This window comes from Ambystoma mexicanum, chromosome 8 (genome assembly GCF_040938575.1).
Source record: "Ambystoma mexicanum isolate Mex_15411 chromosome 8, UKY_AmexF1_1, whole genome shotgun sequence".
NCBI classification, from domain to species: domain Eukaryota; kingdom Metazoa; phylum Chordata; class Amphibia; order Caudata; family Ambystomatidae; genus Ambystoma; species Ambystoma mexicanum.
Window position 1 is genome coordinate 1,381,025,557 of NC_090929.1, and position 14,675 is coordinate 1,381,040,231.

At 44.5% G+C, this 14,675-nt stretch overlaps 1 protein-coding gene across 12 annotated transcripts in view; it reads left to right on the forward strand.

The window, feature by feature from the left end:
• UROS (uroporphyrinogen III synthase) overlaps nucleotides 1-14,675 on the forward strand; it is a 1,119,872-nt gene that overhangs the window by 782,535 nt on the left and 322,662 nt on the right. The window lies entirely within an intron of this gene.

Consider the following 14,675-nt stretch of genomic DNA (forward strand, 5'->3'; position numbering starts at 1 on the left):
TTGTCACTCACTTCCAAAAGCACAACTGGACCCTGAAGTAACCAAGGTGACAGTTTACAGGAGTTTATCCTCTTCTCACCCCTCCAACTTTCCACCTAAAATAAATAACTGGTGCACGGTCATATAATAATGTTGAGCCTATTCCTCGCTTTCTGACAACGTAGCTAGATCTCTCATCTACCACTAAATAATCAATATGGGAATAGCTGAAAGTGTGATGACTGTATCCTGAAGACTCGTGGCTTTCAATTATTAGGGAATGTCTTTAGAAGCCTGGTTAGTCCCCCACCTGCCTCACCTGTATCTATCCAGGTCCTAATCCAAAACCATATTAAAATCCTCCTTTTTCTTCTCCTTAGGGGCCTGTAAGGGTGTTGAAGAAGGAAGCTAACGCAAGGGTGGCATGTTTGTTGCTATAGACTTTTATTGATCTAAAAGGAATCCTCACTATCCCTATCGCTAAGAGGGGGTCCCTGCCTCAAACAAATACTAAAGGAATTGCCAGAATGTTCGTCCAAATGAAAGTCTGCTTTCCTGTGTCACAACCTACTTTTATCCCTTATAGTAAAACTAAAGACTAATATAAACCAACAGAAAGTTCCTTCTCCAGGAGAATGACTCCCTTCTCCTTGTATATGGGTGGCGTTCCCAAGTTGTCTTGCTACAAGGTGCCAGGGGAAATTACCCCTTCCCCTGGCATCTCTTCAGCTTACTCGAAAGAATTCAACTTTCCCACCAGGAAAATGACTACCTTCTCCTGGTGTTTGAGAGTTCTGATACAAGTTTGGTTTTATCTCAGTGTTCTTTAATTGGATCTACAAATTCCCAAGTCCTACTTATATCGGGGCCCCAGACCCTTCTCTGGTGTTCAGTGGGCTTATCTTTGCCACTGGTACGAGGAAGATTTCCTCTGGAGCACCCTTTGCTTTTGATGGGGTCCCATACTATTGATGGCTTTCTGCTAGGCTTCACGCTAGTATGAAGCGAAGACCACTTTCCTCTCCCAACGTCTCTACCGGTCCACCCGTACCCAATGAGGTCCTCCCGCATTAAACCACCCCTCAGGGGACTATTGGGTAGCGGCCGCTCCTCCCTAGCCTCATGGGAAAGGGCTCCCCCCTGGGGAGAAGTGACGATTTATTTATTATGCCTTTATATTTATGCCTGGCAAATCGTCACAGTTCCAAATATCAATATCGGGTGAACCTTAGATGAAAGTCTACCAGTGTCAAACTTCAAAAACTGTGTTTCTTGAATAAAATTAAAATCAAGCTTTTGATCTTCAAGAAGTTACATAAGGACAAAGTCCCCTGCCTGACTGTATGGGTGGATCATGGGGCCGCTAAGGGTGCTGGGTTCTTCCACAGGTCATGTGATGCTTGGTACAGGGGCAATGTGGGGAGAATCCCCTGGCTATTCCCACCATGCCACAAACAGCTATGGGATCATAACACAGAAGATCCAAGACCCATGGTCACTTTAAGGAAACAGGTTGTGAGGGAATCCAGCATTAGTGTTGTTAACCACCCGGAATATTCCTAAGTAAGTGGGAAATTACCAGCAAGACTGGAGATAGGCACAGTGATGCAGATCCCAAGGAAACTCCTTCTGGATGACTTTCGAGACTGCTCTCTGGTATCGGCTTGTACATACACCAAGAGGGGAGACGGTGATCCTGCACGGTTGTCTCTCCTCGTGCAAGTGCAGGAATCAAATCCTATATGCAGTACCATAGACAGGCTTGCCCTCTTTTCCCTAGGGCCCAAGCTGCCTTATTGAAAAGGGACAGAAACAATCTCTCAGAGAACAACAAAGAGTACTGGAGGAAAATACCCCCCTGTACCTTCACCTGGCCCAGAGCTCTCTATGCAGCTCTGCTTCCTTAATTCGATTAAATCAATTTTTTTCTTTGTCTTCCATGGATGGAACGATCCTTTGGCACATAATTAAACAAACACATCTTGTAGCGCAGTAGTTCCATTCTCTGACTGCAGAATGTTAGATGGACATTCTGCAATGCACGTGCACAGTGGCGCTGTGCTTCCACTTTGAGAGCTTTTTCACAGATTGAAGACTTCTATAAAGGAAAACACGGTGATCATCTGCAAAAAGACCTTGCTGGACAAACCTAAATTTGGTCCAGTAATAACTGAATACTCCCATCTCAGACCCAAGTATATGTTCTAGCTGGTATGTAACTGGGAATGTGTTGAAGGGTTTCTTTGCTGATCTGTAACTGTTATGCAATGTACCAGGGCACTAGCATGTGTTAAACAATGATGATAAGCTGATCACTCTCTCACACAGGCTATTCTGCTGGTGGTGGGTGGATGGATGGATGGAAGTGTGCGTGTGTTTTGTAAAGGTGTCGAAGAAGGAAGCTGACAGAAAGGTGGCATGCTGGTTTGGTGGTTATAGACTTTTATTTTCAGTACCAATAACCTTTATATCCCTATCTCTATGAGGGAGTTCCTTGCCTCAAAACTAATACCAAAGGGTCTGTCAGAATGTCTGTCAAGAAACTCCACTGGCCTGTGCCACAACCTACTTCTATCCCTCACACTATAAAGGATAAACTAACAGAAAGTTCCTTCTTCAGGAGAGTTGTTCCCTTCTCCTGTTGCCTGGATAGCATTCAAAAGAATGTTCTCTTGCAATAAGAATGCCAGGGGGAATGCCTCCCTTCCACTGGCTTCCAGGTTTCACACAGCCCTTATCCAAAGTTCGCCTCCAGGAGAATGACTCCCTTCTCCTGGTGTAGCGTTATACAGTTTCCAATACAGCCAGCGGGAATGACTCCCATCTCCTGACCTCTCTAGCACAACTCCCAGTTTGGGACCAGGAGAATGCCTCCCTACTCCTGGTATTGCTTGGTACAGTTCACAACAAGGCCAAGGGGGAATGACTCCCTTTCCCTGGCGTCGTTAACACATCTGTTTGCTTGCTCAAGTTCTTCTCAGTCTTGCTCTCGGGTCCCAGACCCGCCTCTGCTGGATAGTGGTTCTCCTTTTCCCACTGTGACAAAGTAGATTTCCTCTAATGCTCTCATTATCTGCTTTCGGGTCTCAAACCCTTCTCTGGTTATATTCAGTAGCGGGCTTGCCACTACTGACGCGAGAGGGAGCTACGTGAAGCTGCCTCCCTTCTATCCCTGGGTCTCCCGTACCTCGCATTACCTTGGGTAGGATCATGGTACGTCACTGCGACATTCTGGGACCGCAGGTCTTCTCTCAGTTTCTGCTGGTTCACTGCCGTTGCTCTGTCGGCTGCGCTGTACTTCTCTCATCTGTTCCGCAGCTCTGCTCACCGGCTTGGTCTTCTGCCTCCGTTTGCTCCTGCAGGACCCACAAAGGACTCCCACAGCACTTCACCGGTGTACTCTTCTTTCTGGTCATTCGGCAGCGCTTGGACCACTCGTGCTGTTTCCCCCCGTACCTGCTGCCAGGCCCGGCAGGGTTTGTTTGACATGGCCGTGCTCGACACGGCTGGACTGGACACATTTGATAGTCCTTTGTTCCTTTGTATACATTGTATCAAGTTCATCCCATGCGGATTGTAAAAGTCCTTGTCTAGGTTAACAACAGACTCCTTATACCTCCACTGGGCCACCTCGTACCAGTACGAGCACAGTCAATAACCTTTATGTCTCCAGTGTTCTTCTTCGTCCTAGTATTTTTGGCTTTAGGATTATCTCTAGTATGGCAAAAGTAAATGGGTTGCCTATCAATAAAGTGGTTTGGAACCATGGGAAGGGCTAGGGGATGTTGGTGAGTGAAATCATTCAATGGGGTGTACTCCAGGTGATCATCCTTATCCTCAGAGGGGGTGTACCTCCCCATGACGTCCTCCTACATTAAATCCCCCTTGGGGGACTATTGGGTGCGACCGCACCTCCCTAGCCACATGGGAAAGGTCTCATCCTTGGGGAGAAGAGATGACAACTTGTGACTCGTCACAGGGTGTGTGTGTGTGTGTGTGTGTGTGTGTGGGGGGGGGGGGTGTATGTGTTTAAAAGCGTGGAAGTGGTACAACCCATGTAGAGGTGTGATGATGTCTCACGTTATGCCACATGATGTATGACGTACTAAACCAGTCCTAGCTTTTAGGCTGACACTATATTGCATTTTGGTACATGCTAAATCTGTCCTGCCTAATACAGGAATGCAAAATTATATGTGCTACTAAAGCCAAGACTTATAGAACATGAATTGAGATCTCTGCTCCAACATATTTGTTTAGAAATAGGAGTGTGCATGAAGTGGTGATGTTAGGTGAGAAAAGGGGTTTGTCTTTCCTGATTACTGGCCGTTATCAGACTTTAGAATGTTTATAGTCAGCAGTTACTTTACATGCAGATTACTGTTTTTGTGGCAGAATTGAAATCACCTTTACCCAGTAGATAAAATTACTACCAATTAGTTGGTTAATATTAACATCTATTATTTAGAATGTTGTGAAGCTAATGGTATTTTCGGGGAGGCAGGGCATTTTACTGCTTGTAGCAGCTAGCCTTTTCACTGTAATTGTTTTGTTAGAGTAGAGTTTGACGGCCCATATGTACGGCTAGTTAGACAGTGGGAGACCCAGAATCCCTTTACAAATAAAGCATTTTACATAGTTTCTCTCCCTGCTCCCACCATTCTAGATGCTCTGCTGCCAAGGCCAGTGCTCGGAGGCATCTCAAGCGCCCGAGGACAGACACCAATGACTGGAGAATAGGCAACTGGAGCATGAATTGCATGTGACAAGTATCTTCATAACTGTGATTGTTTGAGGGATTCACACTTGAGGAGGGGCATCTCTTTGTGCTCAGAGCACCCTCACAACCCCTATTGACAGTAGAATCTTCCAGAAAAACAAGCGTCATTTGCTTTTTTGCAGCACTTCAGCTTTTTTTGGTTCCACCACACATGGCAAGCAGCATGCCCTTGTCAAACAAGACTACAAGCATGTGCTCTTATCACACAGTTTCTTTTGTCGTGTGTCTTGGAAACCATGGTCTCTTAGTGGGAAAGTGCTAAAGGAAATGCTTTGGTAAAATAAATATTCTCCTTAGGTTTGTGGCCCTTGGCCCACATGTATATGGTGGAACAAAGAAATCCAAATTATGGAAAACTGCGTCCCCTGCACACTTTCTAAAAGGCAGTAAGCCTAAATGGTATTAGTCACACATTTCTTTTTATATACAATTAGTTACTCTTGTAACTTAAATATTCACAGTGCAAAGAGGTTAATCCAAAAAAAAAGTAACTTTTTCATTAGAGAGGACGGTCTTCCCCTTTTTATTTTTATTTTTCAAGTTGGCCCAACGCGTTTCGAGATTCATAGACTCTTCATCAGGGACATATATTTCAACATACATTTTCACAAGTATCTACAAATGACAAAAATTAATCAGAAATGTACCCGTATGGTAATTTGAAAAAACAATTAACATAATTAAACCAAGACTTTTGTTGATTGTCACAATAATTTGTTAGTAATCACAATAATTTGTGGAGATGGACATTTTGTCTGAAGTGCCACTAGAAACCTAATGATGCTTAGGTAAAAAACACTAGTGCGTGAGAACGTGTTTTATGACTTACATACCAAAACCTGGATATCTTAAATCAAAATCTGTCTAAAAGATAACAATTTGACAAATACACCCAGATAAAACAAAGGGCTTATCGTATTCATGCACAACAATACTTAATCCCAATAGGTGTGGGTAAATGTGTAAGGAGAACCTAACTATTAATTACAGAAAACTAATAAGTATGGATGAACTCACCCTTCTTCTAAGGGGAAAAGATTCACTATTGCTTCAATGTTGAAGCATATCCATCTTCTTTACATAGGTAAAGCCACCTCTGTTCTTCTAAGGGAAGATGGGAGCGTAAATATAATAAAAATTGTAATCTGTATGGTCATGAGGGCTACCCATGGAGAAGTACTTACTTGGAAAAGGTTCCAACGTGTACAGCTTCAGCGGAGATGCGGACAGGAAGTGCAGCTTTCTGTCTCCATCTTCTGCGGTTGTGTTTATATACTGTTTGCGACTGTATGACGTCACTCGCGCATGTGTGGATGGCGTCCAAAATCATGACATCACCCACGCACGCACGAATGATGCATAATGTCTGGTAAGTAAGGGTCATCAATGATACATTGAATGAAGTGAACTACGCTATATGGAGTGAATAACTAATCCATTTAGCTGGTAATTACCTTAGCGGGAGCACTAACCCGATGTCACATGCGCAAGCGACGTCACACTAAGATGACGGCATCAGCACGTGCGCGTGCGTCACAGTCACGCCAGTGACTATGTGAAGTATAGATCAGGTACCTTAAACGAACACGTGTTGGTGGCTTACTGCCTTTTAGAAAGTGTGCAGGGGACGCAGTTTTCCATAATTTGGATTTCTTTGTTCCTTTATATATTCCGGCCTAGATACCAAGGCCGAGTCTCTCTCCCCTGCACCTTGAACTCTTACATTACACTTCAGTAATTTACTTTGTTTATTTTTTCATTGAATTACCATTTAGAAATTGGTGTGCAAGTGTATCTTGGTGTTTTGTTACCACATGTATATGGTGCAAGCTTACCCTGTTGAGAACTCCTGGCTACACCACTGCATGAATGACAGCATACACCTTTATCAGTTAGCATCCCAGAACCACAGGCAAGGGGTGGAACCTGTGCTGAGACTAGGGAGCATGAGCAGTTAATCATTTTACAATATCTGTGGCACACATACACCTAATGGCTGTTGGGCTTAGGGGGTCCTGCATAAGGCCAGGGGTTGCAAGCGGAAAGTGAACTGCCCATGCAGAGTTATTAATTAACTTCAAGTCCCACATTAAAATTGCATACCATCCTCAGGTGAGGGGCACAAGGAGCCACTGACAGTTGATATAGTGCACCAATCCCTTAACGATTTGCATAGCGAGGCACACCCGAGCCCCCCTACGCCAGAACAAAGCTAGGAGACAGGTTCAGGCTCCCCATGTTAAAATTCTGTCTAGCTACACACACTCAATGGGCCTCATTCCGAGGTTGGTGCTAGTCATGGCGCTATTAGCGCCATGACTAGCACCATTACCGGTACCGTGTCCGCCCTTGTTCAATGGAGATTTACCGGCCTAGTCTGAGCTTTGCGGGACCGGTAAGTCCCCATTGAAAATGTCAATCCCCATTCCCATTTGAGCCCCCATAGGGCTCAATGGGAAGGGGGAAGGCGGCAATAACAGTACTGTAAATTACGGTACCGTTAATGACCCCGGTATCCCTTTGCGGGTCCCGTCCTTAACGCCTGCTAAAACCAGGCGTTAAGGGAAGGACCCGCAAAGGGACCTCGGAATAGGGTGCAAAGAGATTACAGGCACCAGTGTCCTTACCGGTGCCCGGTATCCCTTTGCGCACGGGTCGTAATAACCCCCAATGACTCGACTGCTGTTGCATACCCTCCAGACTACCCAACCTCTCCGCACCCATCCACATGGCAGCTCGTTATGGGTGTCTAGCAGGGACTTGGCCACTCCTACATACCTTCGTATTGGCTAAAATACACACACGCATGCTATACCTCTCTGAGGAATTTCCCATACTGGGACTTCCGTCCCTCAAACGCTTTCAACCTTAGGACCATACCAATGGTGAAAGGCGCTATACAAATGACAGATGATGATGATAACACATATGTAATTGAATTTGTGACAGGTTTACACCTCTGGGTAGGCCACGAGATTTGTTTGAAGTGTCTTCTGATTCATATGTTGCGCTTTTCTATGCAAGTATGTTATATGTGCCTGTACGCATCTACATTTTTCATGCCTTGTGATTGTTGTTCCACTGGGTGGATGCAGGAGATTGGTGCTGTGGTCATTGACGCACACTCATGACAACCCAGAGCAACGACCAGGGATTATATGTATGTTTTCATTGTTATGTTCCCGAATGTACTCTCTAGAACATTGTATTAAACATATTTTGTAATAATGGTCTTTTGATATGCACAATTGGTATTTACAATGGCTTTTTATATACAGATTAAAGATGCCATATTTCTCATGACATGAATTGTTCTAAGGGTTAACTTGTTTTTGTTGCTGTTTTCTGTGTATTCATGTGCTCTGGCTGAACGGTAATGTACATTTTGCAGCTTGCAAACTTACCTGTGCTGCACAATGAAGGGCCCAGGACATGCACAGTGTATAGCATAAATGTTTCTACTATGAGCCAGATTTTGGCCTTGGTAGTCTATATAGGAAATGGAGCATGCATAAAAAGTGTGAGTTCATTAAGTAACTTCAGCTTGAAGGCCTGGTGACTACGCTTCACAAACATACAGGCCCTAATTCACAGACATTTCTTTTGAACAGAAGCAAATTACAGAAACTGGAATTTGCGCTAGGGCCCGCACGCAAATTTGTAGTGCAGGGTGATTCACAAAGAATCCCATGCAAACAGTAAGCAATTTGCACATGTCGCAAATTGCAGTCTTAAGAGCATCCTATTTCAGAAAGAGGGTGCAAATTCCAAGGAGAAAGTGCCTCGAGGGGAACCTGTACCTTAGACTATAAGTGAAACTAGTTCAGTGAGACACATTCTGCTGAAAGTGGCATCTAACAGTGGGGGAAATGCAACAGCTTCTGGGAAAAATGTTTTTTACCTGCAGGTTGGCCTGAGTCTTGCACCAGGTTGGAACAGGTGCGAATTGCAACCTGGAAGCAGAGGAGCGAGTGATCAGGTTTCCATGCTTAACGTGTTTCTATAGGCATGCCTTCCATTTACATTGTCTATCCATGTTCAGTGCTCCTGTGACTCCTATTTGCATGTTCAAATTGGTGGTAAATTAAGGTCCATCACACTCTTGCACATTCATGAACATATATGCTTGTGCGCAGATTGCAAATGGGCACCACATTCTGCATATGCACATTATAGGCATCTATCTGCATGTTAGCTTGCTGCCATCCTTTTGTGAGCTGTAACAGAGTCACTAAAATTACATCCGGATGAGTGGGTCAGGAGTCCATGAGGGCAACGAATGACCATCCGATTCATGATGTTTACCTGAAGACTGTATATGGTGGACTCCAAAGGGCCTCACCCCTCCACTGCAGGCCCCTACTACAGTGTAGGGAATGAACCTAGCAGGCCTCTAGTGTTCTGGGGCTCCTTTTGTTCCTCATCCAGTCCCTGGACATTGCAGCAGGAAGAGGCGTCGAAGAGTAGCTGTAGCAGTCTTCCTTCTCCTTATAATTATCTCGGCTGGAGACCGCCGGTTCACAGGACAGACACTTGTAGCAGCAGTGTCGTAGATCTTCTCTCCCTCTCTCTCCTTTCTGGTTGTCAGGCTTTGGAGTCTGAAGTAGGATACCACTAAGCGGGGGACACAGCTACCTCCGCTGAGTCACCACATCAGCAATCAAATCTGGATGCAGGATAGAACAGAGACAGGGCCAAAACACCCAGCAGAAAGGCCTTAGCACAAGATCTAGCAGCTCAGAGCACAACTGGATGCAAGACCAGGCTCTCTGGAAGACGTTCTAGAAAGTACAAGGGGATGCAGCAACGGGCAATGTAGGTATGCCCAACCAGGGCATGGCCCAGCATTTCAAGGGTTTGAGAACATTCTAAGGACAGGTGCAAGAGGTTTCCAGAAACTATGTACCAAGTCCCAATACTGTGGTGGGGGGTGCAACAACATTACACTTTCAAGTACATGACTAAAAAGCTGGTAAAAAAAACAGCAAGATGGAATTCAAGTGATGTAAATCCAAACATGGGAAAGGAGCTACACAATTCTTTATGATAACATAAAGTGCATTGATTAATTAAAACATCCACACAGGGCAGTGGAACGTTGCAGATGTACTGTTCGTTCCACCTGTTATTGCAGGGTCGCTCTCGCTCTCTCTCGCTCTCGCTCTCTCTCGCTCTCTCTCTCTCTCCCTCTGTCTCTCTCTCTCTCCCTCTCCCCCTCCCTCCTCAGCCAATTAGAGGATCTGGTCCTCTTTTCCACACAGATGCCTGAAATGTCTCTATCATGGCACCAATTACCACCCAGGGAGGAGTATAAAGGAGGGTGCAAAAAACTGGAGAGAGGAAGAATTTGGAGACAGGCTGTTTATTAACAGAGAGGAGAAAGTGAGAGAACAGGAGCACAGAGAGGAACGAGGCGAATGAGAAGGAAGGATTGAGAGGAGAGGTTGAAGGGCGTGAGAGGAGAAAGGAGAGGGCAAGGCTGCTGAAGGGAGAGGGAAAGTTCAGGAAGAGAGGAGAACTTCAGTGAAGGAGCAAAGTGGAGGAAAGATTAAATTAGGAGGAGGAGAGTTTGAAGAGAAACACTAGTAAGAGAAGGTAGGAGGGAAGGAGAAGAGGAATAAAGAACCATCTGAGTGGAGGAGTGGTGAGTTGAAAAGAAAACCACCATAGTGGTGTCGGGGTGAGCAGCTATTATCCAAGTGCCAGAGGCACGAGGAAGAGGGAGAGAACCCAGAATGTGAATGAGAGGAGGAGAAGGAGATAAAGAAAGCTTGGAGGGGGAGAAAGGCAAAACAAGAGAGCTCTTGACTAGTTTGATCACCCAAACCTACAGGGAGGAAAGGTGTCACGGGATGACAGTTGGCCCACTGGAGTAAGCAACCACAATAACAGACTGGGTAAGGACTGTCTCATCAGGGTCACAGAGCGTGTGGGGGTCCAGCCACAATAGCCTTGAGGGAACACCTTGGGAGCCCAACATGCTAGCCAGTAGCACTTCAACCAGACTTGATGGGAGTGGAGAGTTGACCAAAAACTATCAAACCCCTGAGCCCAGCGGTCAGGAGCCAAACGACTGCTGACACAGTGGCTCCTGTTGTATTGTTATTAGTTAGTGGAATGTAGAATGTAATAGGTAACTGATGGAATGTTGGTATGGATTGGGAAAGAGAGAATGTAAGAAGTTCAGTTGGAGATATATGATTAAAGGCACAGTTTACTTATGGATGGCTTCCCTTATTAATGATATTTATAAAATAAAACAATGGCGACGAGGATTAACGCAATACTGAAGAAGAATTAACATATACTACGTTGAAGCGTGAGTGAAAGGAAAACAAGACAATGTACGTGAGCAAAAGAAGGTTAAGAAATTGGACCAAAAGAGGAAACCGAGGAGCACGCACAGACCGTAGGCCACAACTGATGTACGATGTTTCTTTACATAACCGGGCAAATATAATATAAGCGGCACTGAACAAATATAGCATAAGTGGCACCAAAGCGCGCGATCACTTAGCAGTCAAATGAAACGATGCGTTATTCAAATAATTCAAAACAATATACATAGAACGAGGCAGAGCGCGAACCAGAGCGCGGACTGCGGATGCTTGGTGACATTGGATCACTAAAGAAACATTAAGGGAAAGCAATTAAAGCGTACCAAAAGCGGATAACTGGTGGTAACAATAAACAATAATTTTAAGGAAAGCGAAATCCTAAAATAACGAAACTTACTTGAAGCGCGAGGCACTGCGCTGAATGATGCATGTGTAAAGCAGTATGATAAACATTAGAGGAAAGGACGTACGAACGTAAAACAACGTGCCGCCATTTTAAGTAACACTGCAAAGATTACTATAGCAACCCGGCACCGGCAACGATACGAAAGAAAACCATTAAAATAATGAGGAAATGCATGCGCAACAGTGCGTTGCAAAATAACAAATGCAACATTATGGAATACGGTGCATAACAACAAGTCGAAACAACAGTTACAGCTACTGTCACTCTAGGTGACAAAAGAATAAACATTATATAAAGTTGCAGACAAATTAGATAGAACAACTAACAGCACAAAGAAACAAGGAAGAGACATTATACAAAGAGGCAATAAAAATAACAAGATAAGCACATATAATATTGCACAAAAAAACAGAAAGATGTCATCTGACAATGCAAGTGCAAGTGGAGACACAACTACTGCTCCACATGTAACATCAGGAATACCAGTTATATCAACAGACCCAACTAATGTATTGAGAAAACCAACTCCGTTCAACCTATAACCGCAGGATAATCAAGGACAGAGATGACAGGAATGGCTAGATGACTTCGAAGAATTTTTGAGAGCGGTAGGAAATCAGAATGCTGTCAACAAATTAGATATTTTTACTAATTTAGTAGGAAGAGAAATGAAAAGTTTTATTAAAACAATACCTACAGAAGAAAAAGCGACCTACCAACTACTAATAAAGGAAATAAATGCAAGAATCGTACCAACAAATCGAGACTATGAGCGTTACATCTTTAATCAATGCACTCAAAGTACAAATGAAACTATTGCACAATTTGCCCTACGTCTGCAACGGAAAGCAATATATTGTGATTTCTCACATTTCAATGATGATGAAGCAATTAGACTGAGGATTATTGAAGGGTGTCTGTCATCGCAGTTTAGAAAACATTTACTTAAAAAGTCCCTTCCACTAAAAGAAGTACTTGAATTGGCACGAATTTATGAAAGGGTGGATACACAGGCAGCTAATATAGAAAATCCCAAAGGACTGGATACTATTGTTATCATAAACCAAAGGCAAAGCACACAATGGCAAAGGAGAATTCCAAATGAATCTTATTGGAACAACAGTCGTAAAATGGGTGGAGAAAGACAATGTTACAGATGTGGTTTTGAATTTCCATATATAGGTCAGTGTCCAGCTTTGGGTCATATGTGTCTATGATGTGGGCAGGAAAACCACTTTCAAAACATGTGCAGAGAAAAGTTGCCCTTTTCATAAATCTCCCCCCGTCTCACCTGTGATCGGGATCTCCCTTGTTCGGCCGCAGGACTCTTCCTGTGGGTGGTTCGGGTCTTGAATAGGCTCACCCGAGCCTCGTCAGGTTGCAGAGCGCGTTCAGATTTCCGGGAAGTTCGTGGTTCCAGGGTGTCCAGGATTAGCGATAAACAAGCAATGTAGGGGGGGAGGTCCAGGAACAGGAAAAAAGGCAAGGAAGGAAGTATGAGGATCAAGGAAGCAAATGTAGAGAGAAAACACACGTCGGGTCACTATCGAAGATAGTGTTGAGACGCGCGGACCCGCAGGGGCGTGACCAATTTATAGTACGTGCTACGACGTGAAAGCTAGTGCGTAGCACGGAGCTTGGTACGGCCATGTTGGGAGGAACAAGGAGTACAAGCCCTTCGTGACAATGACCATGAGGTCCAGAAAGGGCAATTTCGCCGGGTCGTGACAGCATGCCCCCTCCGAAGACTGGTTCCTCCAGGCTTGCCTGTGTGAATAAGATGGAATCTTCTGAGCAAACGAGGGGTCTTTAAATTAGAAACTGGTTCCCATGTTCTCTCGCTAGGGGGGGTAGCCTTTCCACTCGACCAGATATTGTAATCGACCCCTTCTATACCTGGAATCACATATCCTGGACACCTCATATTCCAACTGGTCGTCCACAACAACAGGTGTGGGTTTGAAGGGTTTTCGAGTAGAACTAACGTAGGGTTTCAACAGGGAAGGGAAGACTGGATGTATCTTCTTCCAGGAAACCGGGAGCTTAAGTCGGAAGGAGACAGGATTGATGATCTCCTTTATAGAAAATGGACCATAATAGCGAGGAGCCAATTTGTTTGGTCGTAGATGTCGAGGTAACAGTTTCGAGGCTAGCCAGACTTGATCGCCAACCGAATAGGAAGGTGATGGTCTTCTCTTAGAGTCCGCATATCTTTTGGTTCGAGTCTGGGCCTGTTCTAACTGATCCTTGGCCTCTCTTTGTAAGTCGATCAGCGTCTGAATCCAAGAGTCAAGGGTAGGTACCGGAGTAGATTCTGGAATAACTGATGGTAAAACAGACGGATGATAACCTTGACTGCAATAGAAAGGGCTGATCTTGAGAGCTGAATGATCTGAGTTATTGTAGGAGAATTCGGCTAAAGGTATAAGGAGAGACCAATCATCTTGAACCTTGGTGGCAAAACAACGAAGATATTGTTCCAGGGTTTGATTTACTCGTTCCGTTGCCCCATTGGTTTGTGGATGATAGCCTGAAGAAAGGGCACGTTGGATTCCTAGAACACGACAGAGATGTTTCCAGAATTGTGAAATATATTGAGGTCCCCGATCCGAAATAATCTTGGAAGGGAGGCCATGAAGACGAAAAATATGTTCCAGGAAAATTCCAGCAAGTTCTGAGGAAGATGGTAGTTTATACAATGGTGTAAAATGAGCTAGATGAGTGAACAAGTCAATGGTTACCATGATGGTTGTATATCCTCGGGAAGGTGGTAATTCAACAATGAAGTCAGTGGCAATAACTTCCCAGGGTCTGGTTGGCAACGTAGGTTGTAGAAGCAGACCCGCCGGCCTCTGATTATCGTATTTGTTCTGACTACAAATTGCACAGGTCTTGATGTATTGAACTACACTGGACTTCATCCCTGGCCACCAGAACTGTCTTTGTATAAGACGGAAGGTGTTGGTTACTCCTCGATGGCCGGAGTGAAGAGTATCATGGCATAGATTCATTACCTTCTGTTGAAGTTCTTTTGTCGGAATGACCACTGAATTGTTCTTGAATAAATATCCTTCCTTGATTGTCAAACACCAGGGATTTTTCTCGGATATGTCCTTCCAGAGTTCAGATGATTGAGTCTGTACTCTGATTTCTTCCAGGAGATTGATCGCTT